This window comes from Strix uralensis, chromosome 11 (genome assembly GCF_047716275.1).
Source record: "Strix uralensis isolate ZFMK-TIS-50842 chromosome 11, bStrUra1, whole genome shotgun sequence".
Taxonomy (NCBI): domain Eukaryota; kingdom Metazoa; phylum Chordata; class Aves; order Strigiformes; family Strigidae; genus Strix; species Strix uralensis.
In genome coordinates, this window is record NC_133982.1 from 25,456,578 (window position 1) to 25,473,233 (window position 16,656).

A 16,656-nucleotide genomic window follows, 5' to 3' on the forward strand; every position below is an offset into this window, starting at 1 on the left:
GAGGGCCCTTGAGCCCATGGAGACATATGCATAGGATAGCCCTTCTCATTTCAGTGGGCATACTGCTATACTTCATACTGAGTTTGTATTATTTCTTCACAGGTCAGAAGTCTGATGCTTACTCATCTTACTGGATTTTCTACAGTACCCAAGGTAGGAATATGTGCAACAGAAAGGCCAAATTGTTAAGCCTCACTGCTTCTTTTTTTATTAGAGACCTGGAGACAAAAATACCAATATAAAGTCAGTCTTTATTTCTCTGTAAGTGAAGCAAAAACAGTGTTTGAGAGAAGGAGGCTGGGTGTGGGAACGTAAGTACATTGCATCTGTGACTTTATAAAGTGGTTTGGAGACATCTATTTTGCAACAATTGGGAAGAAACTGGGTGGGTGGTGTAGAAGAGGGGGGACTGTGAAGACCAAATGTTTAGCTGTATTCAACTGTAAACAGTGATAGTCAGTAAACAGTCCCTCTGAAGAGAGTAATTAATAGGCACATGTGAAGAGATGGAAAAGAAGATGTATCCTACTTCAGCAGACATCAAAGGGCAGGCTGGACAGTGAGAAATTAAGCATACCCCAAGGAGGCCACACAGCTGTATGTACGTTCAGCTAGGGAATGTAATGCAGTGTAACGAGCTAGGAAAAGGAGGAGTGAGGGGTAAGACAGGCAATGAAGAAGTCCTAAAGTAACAAAGGAAGGAGCAACTTGCTCTGTGAGGAAGGGAGCAGGAGTAGAGAAGCAGGGAGGTCTAAGCAGGTCAGCTCTTTCTGTGGAGGGGTCAAGTTGCAGAGAAGTTTTGTAGGATTAGAAAGAGTGATAAGATAGCACAGTAGGTAGCCTCAAAATAAGATAAGGGAACAGAAGAGGAGCCACTGAAATGAATGGCTTTCATTGCGATTCTCCTGCCTCTTGCTACATCTGAAAGCAGAACTTTGTGGCAGTTGGCCAGTTTGACAGGGAAGGCGATAAAAATAAATTACATCCTCTGTTTCCAATACAGATGGAGATGTTTCCAAAAGAATGGGGGAAGGGAACTTACTTGCAGGGAGGAAAGGTACTTAAGAGATCCAAAACTCATTGTCTGCTCTCTATAAAGTAGTGTCACGGCTGACTCCATAACGTCCGTACTTGGCTCCAAATGGGGTTTTGGAACATTCCACCTCTGGGACCAGCTGCTTTTGCGAATGTTCGGCTGAAAGAGAAATCCAAGTTCAAAATGAAGGAAATGCTCTTTTTTGTCTCAAAGAGCACACACGAAGTTGAGAAGAACAAATCAGAGAAACCGAGGTCAAGCAGTTTGAGATTCCCAGTGTCCTAGGTGGTCCTTGCTGTAAAATTCTATTAGTGTCATCTGCGGAGAATGTTTTCCTTCAAAACTGGGGTAAGACAGATTTTCCCAACCAATCTGATTTACAGTTTAGCATGAGCAGAATACACGTATGTTAGCAGTGTGTCTTTGGCCTACTGTTGCAAATCAGGTTTTGTGCCCCTAATTTAAATAGAGTCTAAGGAAAGAGTCAGGTCTTATTTGAGTTTCTTGGCACAAGTGGACATGTATTGTTGCTGTAAAAGCAGCATTAGCAAGGACAACTAATCTTTCTCAGACACAGCACTAAATGAGTGTTTTTGCAAGAAGCAAAAGAAACCTATGAGAAGGCTGGAACCGGTAGTATCTAAGATGAAATGTTAGTAGGGCCTGTTGTGACAGGACAAGGGGTAACAGTCTTAAACTAAAAGAGGGTAGATCCAGACTAGATATAAGGAAGAAATTTTTATGACAAGGGTGGTGAGACACTGGGAGAGGTTGCCCAGAGAGGTGGTAGATGCCCCAACCCTGGAAACATTCAAGGCCGGGTTGGACGGGGCTCTGAACAACCTGGTCTAGTTGAAGATGTCCCTACTCATTGCAGGGGGGGTTGGACTAGATGACCTTTAAAGGTCCTTGCCAACCCAAGCTATGATTCTATGAAACATATCCTGTCCTCTTGTATGTGCTATCCTCTTGGGTTTGATATGTGTTCTGTGGATCTGTGGAAACTGAGGATTGCCATGCCTTCTCTAATACCTCTGGCTGATGTGTCAGGTGACACATGGAGGGGAAAATGTGTCTTGTACCCTGCAGGGGCTATAACGGTGGGTCACACAAGGCAGGGAAGTACTTTGCATCCTAGCACTCTTTCCTGTGCTCAGGACCAGGCCATTGCCCTGTTAGTTGTCTACTATCACTCTCCCTCCTCCTGAGAAAGCAGTCCAAGTTCTTTGTTAAACTATGCATTGTGGAGTAAGCCATCAGCTCCCCAGGCACTGGAAATCAAAAGTAGATCTGTCCTTACGGATCCAGAACAAATATATTATTCATCTTACCTGGCTTATTTGTCCCATACCACTAGTGATTTTCCCAGAGAAAGATTCTGCATATGACTAATGGCATTTTTTGAGGGTTAGACATTCCGAAGTTGTCTACTCAAGGGAAGAAATGTCATGTTTCAGCAACTAAGAAACATTGGCTGCAGTTACTGCAAAGAATGGAATTGCAATTAGTCTTCTACAATCTTTATAGGCATGCCTGAAAACCAGACATGTCAATATTGCAAGTCTGAGAGGTCAGTAAGGCAGTATCCTTTGCTGACAGACAACAGACCATGCCTCAAAACTCCCATTTGCTGGGCTTCTGAGGATAACATTTAGTGTGAGGCAGAGCAGCTTCAGTTTTAGGGCAGGGGTGCTGCCTCTGTGGTTCTTTGGAATCCTCCTTGCCGGAAAACAACCCTGTATTATCCTCCAGAGATCAGCCAGGGCTGGTCTCCCATCTGTTCGTGGATCTGCACCTGTTTTTCATTTCACCAGTAGTGGCCACATGACCTAAGACTGTGGGGGAATACAGAGAAGAAAATGAATGTGTGGCTCAGGCACTGGGGTTGGGTTCAGAAGTTCTGAGTTTAAATCCTGACTGTGTGGCATAACTTTGGTGAGTCCTTTCATTTCTGTCTGCCTTAACATCATCTGTAAAGGAGAGGAAGGAGTGATTATGACTCTGGGGCCTTCTGCTTACCTTTTTTGACAAGGAATTGGAAAAATATTGTTTTTTCCTCTTTGCTTGTATTTCACCCAGCACAGAAGTCTTTACAGAAGTGGATCTCTATAAAACATGTCACTGATGATTAGGAACACCAAACATGTCTCCCATCCATTTCCTTTGCACTCTGGAAAATAAAAGGGAAGGTCCTTAGAGAAGTTGCCCAATTTCTGCCTGTGTAAATGCCAATGGGGCTGGGAGATAGCTCCAGTAGCACAGAACTGGTGTACAGGTACTTTGAATGTCTGCAACGGGTGCATGTGGATCCAGTGTAGTCACTCTCTGTTGATCTGAGGCCGAATCACATTCTAGCTGGAGCCACCTTCAGACAGCATATGTATCAATTCCCTGCCTCTCTCATGTCTTGCAGTGGACATGCCATGGATTAGGCATTGTACATTTTGTAGCCCTTACACTTGTTTAGAAAACAGAGGCAAAGTTGATGCCCCCCCGCCTACTCATTTTATTTATTGCTTCATCAGCCACACTCTGCAGTGTTTACACTCCAGTACAACAGTTTGGCTGCAGCTTGTGTTGACAGACTGTAGATAGCCTGGGGCTAAATAAAGGGGGTAATTGCTGTCAGGTTCCATGTAAATTCTCAGCTGGGCATGGTAATCCCATGCTAACTGGGGACATGCTGACCTTGCCAAATGCTATCGGCTTCTGCAAGGGTCCTTTAAAGTGCTCGGTGTCAGAGATCCTTGCAATTCAGTCTTTGCAAATTCTCAGCCCAGGCACCACTTGTAAAGAATCCTCTCACATTTTTTCTGTCCTAACTGGGGATTGAGTTGATTATAATTGTTCTCAGAATTGTTTTTCACCTTGAGCCTCACTCAACTTCTATTGAAAGCTGCTGGGTATGTCATTGACTTCTGTGGAATTAAGCTTTTAAGGCCTTTATCAGAAAGTTTGCTGTTTGCTGCAAGTTTGATTTCCATGTGATATATCTGGAAACTTTCAATTATCACGCTGCCTTTGAAATGGGAAATTGACACACTCTTATCTCTGGGAGCTTGTTGGGTTCAGATTGGTTCCGTCAGATCACAGGTAAATTTGTGCCAAGCAAGATTGCTATTGAGTTCTTTATGTTTGATCCTCAAATTAAAATTTACCTGTCTGATTGTTTTACGCTTGAGACTATCACTCTTTGGTTTGGTCTGAAATTTGCAACAACAGAAAGGGCAGGTATTTTGTGTGACCCATGGATTAGGAGTTTTATGCCAGCTTTAGAAAACCTCAAGAGGCTTGGGATAAAATGTTATGCTGAACACTACAAATTTGCAGGTGCTGTGGCCAGAAGAGACAATTATCATCATTTATTTTGACCTTCTGCAAGCTACAAAGTACCTCCTGTAGTTTTTATAGAGGTCCATACCTCTCAATTTAACCAATACATAGTCATTAGAATTCTAGGTTGATTTAATTACCTCCAATTATGGAAAGCTCACTGCCATCTAAGGTTACTTTTCCTCAGTATTTAAAATTTCTTCCTCATCTCTCTGAACTTATTTAAATTTTGTTTTATGTCACCGGATGTTGCTCTGCTTTCACCTGTGCCTATTGTTGGACCCTATAGCTCTATAGTATCCCCCTGCAGTTTATCAACTTTTTACTTTTTCTTCTTAACCATCTTCAGAGTCAGGTATATATTTCAGAACTCCATTCATAACTCTAGTAGTTATACTTTCAGAATTTGGATTTTATCAATTTATCCAGCTTCTGGTGACCTGAATGACTGTGCTGTTTTTAAATGTTGGTGTCACATTAAATATTTCCATTGAAACTCCTGTGGTTCACACTCACTCTACAGTTTTGTAAGGCCTACTTATAAAATCAGTTTGTTTACACTCAGATGTATAATTCACATTGGACTAAATGGAAATATCCATTTCACCCAGAAAAGGCAAGATCAAACCTTAAACTAGCAGGCAATGCCAATAAAATGCTAACAATGAAGACATTAATCTTGAAAGAGCCAACTACTGAGGTTTTTCCTCTATTTCATGACTTGGCTTTCTTTTATGGCCTATTTTTAAGTTCATTCCATTAGATCATTTTTTTCATAGAATGTTGTTAAAAAGTGAACTAAAATCTGCACCCAATACTATCAAGTCATAGAGTAATTGAAGTGGAAGGGACCTTTGGAGGCCATCTTGTGTAAATCCCCACTGAGAGCAAGGTGAAGTTTGAAGTTAGATCCAAGTGTACTGGTAAATACAACTGTGACTACAGGAAAAGATGGAATGGTACCACATTCACCTTTTAAAATTAACCATTCATGAAGGACATGACTTACAAATCTTATGACAGATTATTGCAATAGGGACGTTGTTATTATATTTTGCTAGGCACCTTCTCATTGTGCATCCTTAATATATATTTTGGAGCAAAACTCCATTAGTCAATCTAAAATCAACATAAACTCTCATGGAAGTATACAAATAACTTTGAAGTCTTCTGTCTCATCAATGGCCCAAGAACTAACCCTTTTGTTTAAGCATAATGTGCAACAAGTTGACTTAAAACCTTTTCTTTATCTATATGCATTTGTATTTTCATTCTACTTTGTCAAAACGAATATAAAGAATTAGTCTTTCCACTTTTGGAATGATCTTACTAGAATTAGACATTCGACAGAAATCTGTAAAGAGATTTTATTTTATTTTTCTAAATATAAACTGCTGTTGTAACATTTGCTCTTCTAGCCATATTCTTTATTTACTACAGTTTTTTGACATCTGTTCCTGTCTCTTTTCATCAAATATTTATCTGCAGCAGCTGAAAGAGCCTCATTTGTTTTAATTAAAAATAAGACCACCAAGCTGGGATCACTTCCTTAGCTCTTCCATGGCTTGCACAGACAGACAGTAGATCTTGTGAGGTTTTCCTGAGGGTGGCCCATTGACAGGCTTTCCCCCCTCCCTATATCCTTTTCTTCTGCACCATGTTTATTTTTGGATAGAGAAATGTAATCAGAGCCACATTCCGGACAAAGAAACTTTTTACAGTTAACATGCATGAGAAAGGAGGAAGATCATGTTGTATTTCGTTTGGTGTTTCACTGTAAGAAACCATTTTCTAATCTGTGGCTTCTGGAACGGAATTATCATTGCCACAGAAACCTAGGGATTGTCATAGCAATATGGCCTCTAGTTCAGCATGCTGATACTGACATAGGCAGCAAGCGCTTAAGGAAAAATTGTAGAAATTTAGCTGAAGAATATCCTACTGATTGAAAACATTTTTTGCACTTTTCCTCACCAGCTAATATGTCTCATCTTTTTTTTTGCTCAGTGTTGACTTAAGAAGAGGAAAAAACAAAAAAACAAAGAAGCAACCTAAAATAACTCCTTTGTGCAAAATTAGTATTCTAAGGTCATGGTACAAGCTGATGCTTATTGCTACTAAAACTGTTCTACAGGCTGTTTGTAACATGTTATTTTCAGTTTTACATGTCCTAGACAAATACTTTTGGAGTGCATAGATAGACTGCTCACAACTTCTAGAGATGGTGAGATGTCTTCTGGTCTTGGGATCCCAATTAAGTTGCATAGCATCGCTTGGCTTTCTCAGCCATCTTGATTATCTTAGTTCTTGTTAATGAGACAGATTTTTCAATTAGGCTTTTACATTTATTTAAGATGGATGAGACTAATAAGCAAATCTTGTTTTTTTCATACCTCATTTTCACCTCATTCCTCATCTTACCTGAAAAGTAAAAATTAAAACAAGCCATCCCTGTGAATCACCAAATTAAAACTGTTATATACTCACTTGGCAAAAATTACCTTCAAAAATGATCTTACTTCAGTGTTCCGTGGCAGTAAATTACAGTAGAGTCATCCAGTGCTTAGACAGATATTTTTTTACGATTGTCTGTTAGATACAATTGATTAGCTTTAAAATGAAAAGATCTCCTTTCTTTGTAGGTGTAATGAGCTTAAGACTTTACACTCTGGTAGTTGGAGTTTTCTAAATTCTGAAAAAACCTTTCACACTCAAAGCCTGACAGTAACTTGTGCACCTCTGTTTATTCTGTAGGCAAAATAGAAAGAAAGGTTGAGGTGATCTTACATATAAAAAATTACCTCCTTACAGCATCTACATAAGAAAATGAGTTCAGGAGAGTAAAGAATTTTTTTCCCCCTCATAATACACATTTGCAACAGGCACATGTATAGCACATTTCAGAACATTTATATAAAAGTTCTTGACTTACCAAGAGGTCAAAGGAGATTTTATCTCAGCATCTTTTCCAATTCACAGTATTATCTCCTATTCTGCAGGACACAATAATGTGGCTGCATAATGTCCTCACGTAGATTGGTTCTGTATTTGGGACATATGGGTAAAACTGTCACAGAATATTAAGGGAAAAGTTTTCAAAAGTAGACACATATATTAAGAGCACAAATTTAAATGAAAAGTTGACCCCTAAGATGTCCTATACTGATACTTAGTATTTAAGTAACTTTTACAGAGAATAATTCACGATATTTTAGTTACAATATTATACTATAACTTTCTAAGATCTTGCTATTGGCATAACGAAAACGAATCAATTATGTAACTTGGAATCAGAATTTAATCCTTTTCTTGCAAGATACTGAGACAGGAGACAGCACCGTTCCTTAATCAACTGAACAATAGAAGGGCATTCAGGAACCTAGATTTTCTTTCCAGTTCTGCCACTGGGTTGAGGGTGACCTTCATCAAATGCTGTTTCTGCTCTGTAAAATGTAACTGTAAATTCTCTTTTTAAAAGCATTTTAAATGAGAAAGTACTGTAAAGTACCCTAGATTTGATGCCAATTGCTTACAACGGTAAGTGGAATCAGAGTTAAACTAATTTAAGGGAGATTTTATTAACTAGAAAGATTATGAGCTTGTCAAAAAGATATTAATTAAAGTCTGGGGACTGCTTGCCAGTGTCATTCTAAATTAATTGCTAATGGGTTACTCTTAAAAGTGGAGTGCAGCTGCAAGAACATCAGGCTCAAAGGAAGCTTGATTTTGTTTATCATTCATTTTTGCTTTGTTTAGCAAAGGATTTCTAAATACCAAAGAAACCTGAAACTGTTTCTGGCCAGGATATTTTTGATTATAAAAATCCTTTTATAATCTAAATGGCAGGATTCACACACTTACTATAACCTTCTACACTTTTCTCTCTTTCTGTAAATCTCTGAGAATAGAAAATCCTTCATAACTATATTGTGTATATCTTTTAACAGGCAGAGAAGCCAAAAAAGCCAACTGGCTTTTTAGAGCCAGTGGCACACAAAAAGGATTGATTGACATAAAGTTAGCAGTGCTTCTACTGACCCCCAGATCATGCATGAGGGTACCATGATCTTTGGGGATAATGTTACCTGTGAGAGCAATTCAGAACAGTCCAGAGATATCTTCTGATTTCAAGGCCTCCAGTTTATAGTTATACTTAAGGGCACAGGGTGGGTGTGGGGGTGGGAAGTGATTCATACCCACTTCTGTCCCTATTTACAGGCAATGTGTTCTAGCTTTTTGTGTATGAGTTTTGCCACAATGTCTCACAGAAATAAGTGCTTCAGGAGAATGTGTAGTTAAAGAAAGGCTGTACTCTGATTAGACTTAAATTGGTGCACGTGGGGAATACTCGTTGAAGACAGTATAGTTACACTGCTGTAAACTGTGCAAAAATAGAACCTGAAGATTGCAATCCCTGCCAGCAGGTTGAGAGGCCATGCTGGCAAAAGGCCTGCCCTACATTAGAGCTCCCTTTCTTGTCAGTGATAGAGACTCCCCCGCTTCTGACTTAGACAAGTCTTAGTCAGACTGCCTTTTCAGTTCAGGCATGCAAGGGGCTTTTGCAGGTACTTTCTTTTCAGTAGTGAGCTGGCACCCACAATAGAGAAGAAAAATGTATCCCACTGAACATCTGTTAAGCTATTTATTTCCTAATTTTATGCTACTTGATAGTATAACCATTTTTACAGTCCCTGGGTTAAACAGAAACACAGATCGCTATAAGTAAGTTGGAGAGTTCTGTGCTACCTCAGACAGAAATTTTTGAAATAGTGGAACTTTAGTGAAAACATTTATTTTTGATAGAACTCTGTCACCAAAGAATGAAGTGATAGACTGTTATCTTTTTTATTGCTACAGTTCCAGTTTGAAAATATGAAAGCTATCACTACATATAATTCTGCTAATTCAGGTATGTTAAATCCTGACAAGACTGTCAGACCCAAAAATCACAGTTCTGGCCTTGTGGAAATCAGTGACAAAAATACCAGCTGATTTTTAAAGATGCCAAAATTGTACCAAAGTGTACCAGAAAATAAGAATATGATTTACACTTTCCCATACTGATAATTCTGTTCAGACAGTCATGATCTTCATCATACCGGGACGCTTCAGTGTTTTGGCTTTTATTTTGGATGGTGTTACTTTAGCAGTGCAAATACTAAATGATATGGGAATGTGGTCCTTTGAAGTGCTGACGACTCTTCTGTTAACAGCTTGGGAAAATGGCTAGCACAGCTGTCTCCATATTGCTTGTGAACAGAATTCCTTTTCTATTTGCTTCAGAAAACTTGATGACAGAGTATTACTAATAAGTTTTGAAACTCTTTAATATACTAATTAAAAGTCATCTTCCTAAAACTTACAAAACCATCTCAGGAAAGAGCAACATGGTACTGTTATATTCACTGTCCCATTTGAAACATCTGGACTCTAAACCTATAGGTTCAGAACCCCCAGCAGAATTTACCAGACATTTCAGCTCCATATTGACATGACCAACTTCACAGCATTTTTCTTAAGAGGAATTTTAACCGGGGCCCAAAAGTTTCCCTCCCTATTTGGTAATCTATTTATCATTGTGCCATTACTTCTCTACTTGTACACACACATACATACAGCATATAGATGGTCTCTCTTGTGGCTTTCATAGCTGTGTGCGACATGTTGGACCAAGCAGGGAGAGCAGCAGTAGCTTGGAGAAATCTTACTACTAAGTCTCCCCTGGAAGTGCGATAAACTTTCTGTGTGCCATGTGTGAAGACTGCACTTGCTAGTGAATCTGCTATTGCACTGAGAAAAAAAAGGGGAGAGCCTTTAGTCCACCATGTTCTTTGGGACTCAGAGACACTGTTTAACCAAAGCAGAATGCTTTGACAACACAGTATGTCTTGTAAGAATGCCGTAAAAAATGTAGCTGTGCTTACTGACCATAATGTAATTAAGTAATAAACATACACTGCAAGGTGAATGTCGGGCAACGTCTGGTTGGTATCAAGATCCCTTTAGAAACATATGGGCAAGGAAGCTTAGTGATTCACAGACCACGCTCAGAGTGACTATAGCACCCATGGCTACATGAAAGTTGTCAATCGATTCTCATGGAGAAAACTTAGTAAGTTTCTTGAAATTAAAAAATGGGTTAGAAAAGAAGGGAGATTACAGAAAATGTAGTTAGTGTCCTATTGTCCTAGCATGAAAGTATCTGAACAATTACTACAGCAACTTATACAAACTGTGAGGTTTATAGGTACACTGTAACTCTGATTCATGAGAAGCCTTACTTTACTAGATGCTCCAATTTAAGATTTCGAGGCATCCCATCTAATCTTCTAATCCAATAATCCTAGAATCCAGCAGTTAAAGACTGTTTTGACAAAGCAACCTGAGGCTCATTCCTCTAATTACACCACACAGTTTAAGCTCACTGACTTCAAATACATAGGTTTACTCATGTAAAATATGCATGCAGTGCATCTGAATTTACTAGATTAATAGACACTTCTGCAGAATGCAGCCTATTAACAGCTTCATCCAAACTCAAACTAAATCAAGACATCTTATTGCCAAAGAAGAAAACTCTGAGGAAAGTGTTCACTTAAGCAATTCTGTTTCCTTGCTGTGAATGAATGCAATTATACCTCTAACACTGAGTCATATCCAAGACCAACAATATTTTAAAAAAATAGAATTTAATAAGCAGCTTCTAGAAATCCCTCTCATTCTGTCATGTGTGTTGCATTTCTCTTTAAGCTCTGCCATTTTGCTGGTGTTTCCTACCAGAAGGTGCAGAGTCTGATGATTCAGAATGGGAGACATGAAATGTTGTTCAAGTACAGAAGCCATGGAGAGATTGGAAACTTCAGGGATGCAGAGAATTTATATTATGTGTTGGTTAATTTAAGATAATAACAAAAATACTTGTATATATTCTTCCTGTGGTAGAATTATACTTTATCAAGTATAACTAACATTTGTTCCCGCTCTGTTCCTAGACATTAAATCATCCCATCCTTTACTGAGCTAGTTTTCTGAGAGGTATGAAAATTAACAGACATCTCACTAATCTCTGGAAAATTTCTCCATCATAAACGACCTGGGGCACTTCTCCTGAGGCAGCAGTTTGACAACTTGCCATTTACAGTCTTGCCACCATACACAAGATGTCTGCACTGCTGGACCCAATCTCTACAGCACAGCTTCCCATGCTGGACTCACTCTCCAGAAAGAGGTCCCAGTGACTAAGACCCACACAGAGTTTTTTCCTTGTGCTCCACTTCATGTCCTGATCATCAGTCTGCTTTGCTTGTTTAACTGTAATGGTTCTGTGGGAGTATCCTTAGGGATGCAGAAGGGAACAAACTGTAGAACAAATTAGGAACTTGACTACTAATCTCTGAAATGGCTGGTAGCTGGTACTGGTGGGTGGCTGCATTTCAGGCACCATACAAAAAAAGGGTAGAATGAGGAAAAGGTGGGATGAGAGGCAGCTTACCAGACCTCAAATGATAGCCAGCCTATTGTCTTTCCCTCAGCTGAAGCTGCAGCTTGATGAGGATGGAGACTGGTGAATGATGTAGCTTTGGAGTAGTGGAAAAAGTTACACAGCAGGCCTGAGGGAAGCAAAGGCAGTGCTGAACTTCTGGATGACAAAAGATTTGCACTATATCATGACATGTGAGAGAAATTTGGAGTGTACAGGGCTTGCTCCAGAAGCTGGAAGAGAAACTAAATTATACACTGAACCTGTTGTAGCAGAAACCCATAACAGAACCAAAGAATCATTTAGGTTGGAAAAGACCCTTAAGATCATTGAGTCCAACTGAGCTGCCTTTTCAGAATTCTAAATTGGACTCTGGTTAAATATGAAGACTGCACTGTCACAGTCTGATACACTATGCATCTCCAGTAAAGTACTAGTTGCTAGCGAAACAAACTGCAATATTTTCTTTGTGAGTTCTGTTGACCTTCAACCTGATAAGAGGATAAAATGTTAAAAAGGACAGAAATAGACAAGAGTGTTTTTCACAAGTGGAACCTTTGTAATAGCAAGACTGTGTCTGTGTGACAGGAGGGCTCAGCTTGTTTGTTGTTGGTTTTGAGGATTTAGGACGGGAATGAACAAAGCAATTACGAGAGACAAAGATATGCAGCTTTTCTGTAGTCCCAACAATCTAGGGGAATTGAATCCACTGGCTGCCTGGAGTTCATTCTTGTAATCCCTTCGTTAACCCTTTCATTCAGTGAGCCCTCAATTTTCCACTAGATGCAAACTGCAGTTTGCTTGTGTCCGTGCCCACATTTTTCTTTCATTTTTATATTGAGCAGGAATCCTTCTCTGTAGTGCTTGGTTCCTTTCAGATGCATCAGTCTGTTGTCAGACCATGTCCAGTTTTTCTGATGTTAATAACATTATTATTAAAAATACAGAGTACAGTGATTATTATTCAAGTGACCACACTGAATCTTCTTTCCGAACGATGTCCCAAAACTTCACTGACTTATAGTCTTTGTGTTGATATTTTATACATGCTTTTCACAACCCTTTATTCAGAAGCTAAGGGGTTAATTATTTTTTTATCATACATGTATTGTATGGGCTGAGATGAAAGCCATGGCTCAGAGAGTCTTGGCAAAACATGCTTATTAGCATCACTCATTCTAAAAAGGTGTGCACTTGCACTTGCTATTTTAATTCATATTCGGTTATTGAAATCAAAACAAAGTGTCAGACTAGAAACAGAGCAGTGCTATGATCTGCTAGAAGACATCAAAAGTAGACAGATTATTAAGTTTGATATAGCTACTAGTCTAAATTTAGACTATTCTTTCTGTGTAAACGTTTTAGGTAATATTCTCAAGCAGAGATAACTGGTACTGAAACAATGCTGTTTGTTTATATCAGCAAGACCTGGATCCCTTTTGTCTTGCATAAAACATGAATTACTAACTTTTATGCAGTTGTCCTGCTGACTTCGCTGAAGAAGAGGTGTGGAGGAAATAATTTTTGCAAGGAAGTTGAAAAGTGTTTCCCTCTTGCAAGACACCCATCTTTGACCACTGTTCAAAATAGGATACTGAGCTAGATGGGCTTTTGGTTTGACCCAGCACAGATGCTCTTAACTTCTTACATATTCACTCTCTTCACCTGGAACAAAACCTGTTGTTTCTCTTTTGCTTCTAGTCCTGGCCAGCCAGAACTAGGGAACAAATGACTGTGTTGCAGTAACTACTGAAACAATCTGCTGGGATCAAATCCCTTTATGGGAGGCACTGAAATGGGTCCCATCTGCCCAAATTTCCCCAGTGAGAACTTGCTAGAAGTTGGTACACTTTGAATCTTCTCTCTGCCAAGAGGAGAATCATGAATTTTGTAAATTATAGCATGAGGGATACGGTTAGCCAACTGGACACTTTACGCACTGAACAGGAATTAATCCAAGAGGTATGGAGTACCTGTTGTAACTGTATCTTGCAATGCTGCTGACATCCTGCTCTGTGTCCCAGAATATGAGATAGCAGTATGTATTACTTCAGGTAGGGAAGATGAAAAAGAAAACATTGCTTATCAAGAGACATGGACCAAACTTTCTCAGAAATCAGGTGACCTGAAACTCTGCTATAGCAACTCTAAGCCTTGGGAAAAAAAAGCTTGCATTAATTTCCATAATTTGAACAGCACATGAATAGAGAATTTTAAAGGTTTAAGATGAGCAAAGAAGACATTTCAAAAGTACAGAAGTATCAACCAAGCCTTGAGATCCAACAGATGCTTAATTGCAATGAAAAAAAGGAATGAAATATAAATGTCAAAGTACATACGGAAGAATACTCCAGGAGTATCTGTAACTACTTAGTGAAAGAACTGAACAGATCATATCTTTCCAAGTCTAGAAATTTTTTAGTACACAGATGGTCTAGAATTTAGTGAAAACAAAAGCATCACATCATAAGTCAGTTGTTTAACATACTCTGTGTTTATATAAACTATGGGTAGACGTAGCATTACTGTAATATCGTGGTGGAGAAATCAGGCATTCAGGGGTCAGAAAATGCAGCACAGGTCAAACCACAATCATAATTCTCCCCTTTTCTTGCTTATACATGAAAATATGAGATTTGATGTTCTACTGACTTATGTCAGGGAGCCTGAGTGCACCAATAGGATTTAGTGACCCTGACCAGCCTCACCTGGGGCCTCTGCCCAGAACCCTGCCCATGGGCCCAGGTGTTTCAGTCCCTGTTGGAGCTGTGTTTTAGGTGCGCCTGTGCTTGGCCGTGGACCCTGCTGATCAGATCATGAGCTGGGTTGGCTTCCCAGTTTCATCTCAGCTCTACCTGTTGCTATGGTCCTGCCTGATGACTCCTGGGCTGACCCTGACCTGCAGACTGCCTGCCTGCCTGCCTTCACGTTGGACCTGCCTCGCCACTGCAAACTTGTCTGGTATTTGGACTTTTGCTTAACCCCTGCTGCCTCCTCTGAGCCTTCCCTGCTCTCTTGCTCTGGTATTGTGGGACAGGGCCCTGGCTGGTGAGGTCTCTGTCACGCTGGCTGTACTATCAGTTTGGCTCCTTTGGTAGGGGGGCAGCCCTTGCTGTACTCTGACCACTTATACTTTATGTTACCATTTATATTTCTAAAGAGCGAGAGTGTGACTTTCCTAATAAAGTTCTACCTTCCCCAGAAAGACTTGGAGGCTAAGCCTGCATTCAGACTTTGCAGTTATAGATCACTGGTTAAGAGATGAAAATCAATTATCAAAATCTTACAACTACTGTAACAGTACGATAACATAATACTACTGAATTGTACATTAAAACAAATGTCTTTAGGTAAAAAGTAACTTTCTCAAAACCTTGAAGAATATTTATTAGTGGCATTTTGCATAAGACTTCACAAAACCATTTCTATTGGCCTCCTAACATTTGGCTCTTTTTTTAATTTGTTTTCAAAATTTTCTAGAGTTCAGCTATGAAAACTGATATTTCTTTTAGCAAAAAGAAAATTAATTATTTGGAGGTTGTTCATAAACTTGTGTTAGAAATACAAGAGTGTTCCCCCTCTGATATTAATTTTTCTAAGACCAACAGTTCCATAGAAAATATCAAGAAAAGGCTGGAGCATTTTCAAACTGACAAAGCATTGCATGCTTCTAGTCTTAAGTGGTTTTAAAGACAGGAGGTGAAAAATTCTGGCATCTTAGAATTTGGTGGCTCCTGTTGATTTCAGGGGGACCAACACCTTACCCAATAGCTAAAACAGAGGGACCATTCTGCCAAACGAAATGTTTCCAGAAATGAAAAAAAAACAGTCAGAAGATATCTCCTGGCAAGAATTACAACGCACAAGAGAAACCCAGCTGACAAAAGAGATACTGCTCAGATCCATTCTCATGGACAAAATATGTGCTTACTTTGCACAGCCAAGGAAACTTCAAGTATTTAAGAGTGGGGGTGTGTGCAAATCTTAACCTGTTGTATGTTAGTGAGGTATGGCTAGAAATCAGTGGCTTTGGCATTGGCAGTGTGAAAGTTCAGGCAACTACCTAAGCAGTCTCTAGTCTGTTAAAGTGCATTTGCCAGTTTCAGGATGAAATTGCAAAGACTTTTTCAGAGTTGGGAAAAACTTGAAGTCAATAGAGATTGAAAAAAAAAAAATCATCAGAGTGAAAAAAATTGGTCTTTTGAAGTTTTATATGTAATGAAAGACCAGGATTTGTGCCTTTAAAGCAAACCTTCCTGACATTACAAATCCAAAAAAACTCACTGTGGCCAAAAGCCACATTGCGTAGACTTATCTTTGAGAGGAAGGGGGAGGGACATCAGTTCACAAGCAGGAAATGGCTTCCAGGTGTCTCCCTACTCCAGTGCACAACTTGATCGCTACAATCCAGTGATGCCAGGTTTAGTAGTCCCAGCTGTCTTGCTTCTTCTCAGGGATTTGGACTAATCATGCATTATTACAGCCCTTCTCCCAGTGACAAAGCATAACCCTGGCTCTGGAGTTGTGCTTGAACTGCTTACAGGCTGTGGGTGACTGAAAAAGTTACAGATAGGCCTTCTCAGTCAAACATGAGCATGTGGAAATAGGCAGGGTACATAGACATATGCCTACATCTGCGTATGCCCTCATGCCCGTGTGCATAGAAATTCAAACCACATCTGTTTCTGGAGCTGGATAACAAAATTGGCTGCTCTGCTTCTTGGTGTGTTGTGGAAGGAAGTAACTGAATGGGGCACTCTCTTTCCATCCCAGCACTCTGTACTGCTGGTAAAGAGGGAGAAAAAGA

At 39.6% G+C, this 16,656-nt stretch overlaps 1 long non-coding RNA gene across 1 annotated transcript; it reads right to left on the minus strand.

Annotated features, from left to right (window-relative positions):
• Positions 1 to 184: 184 nt before the first annotated feature.
• LOC141948399 (uncharacterized) lies at positions 185 to 7,393 on the minus strand. The gene is made up of 3 exons (XR_012630457.1): positions 7,302 to 7,393; positions 3,056 to 3,206; positions 185 to 1,195 (listed from the first exon to the last, which is right to left on the minus strand). It is a non-coding gene; the product is annotated as an uncharacterized LOC141948399 (long non-coding RNA).
• Between the last annotated feature and the right edge of the window lie 9,263 nt (positions 7,394 to 16,656).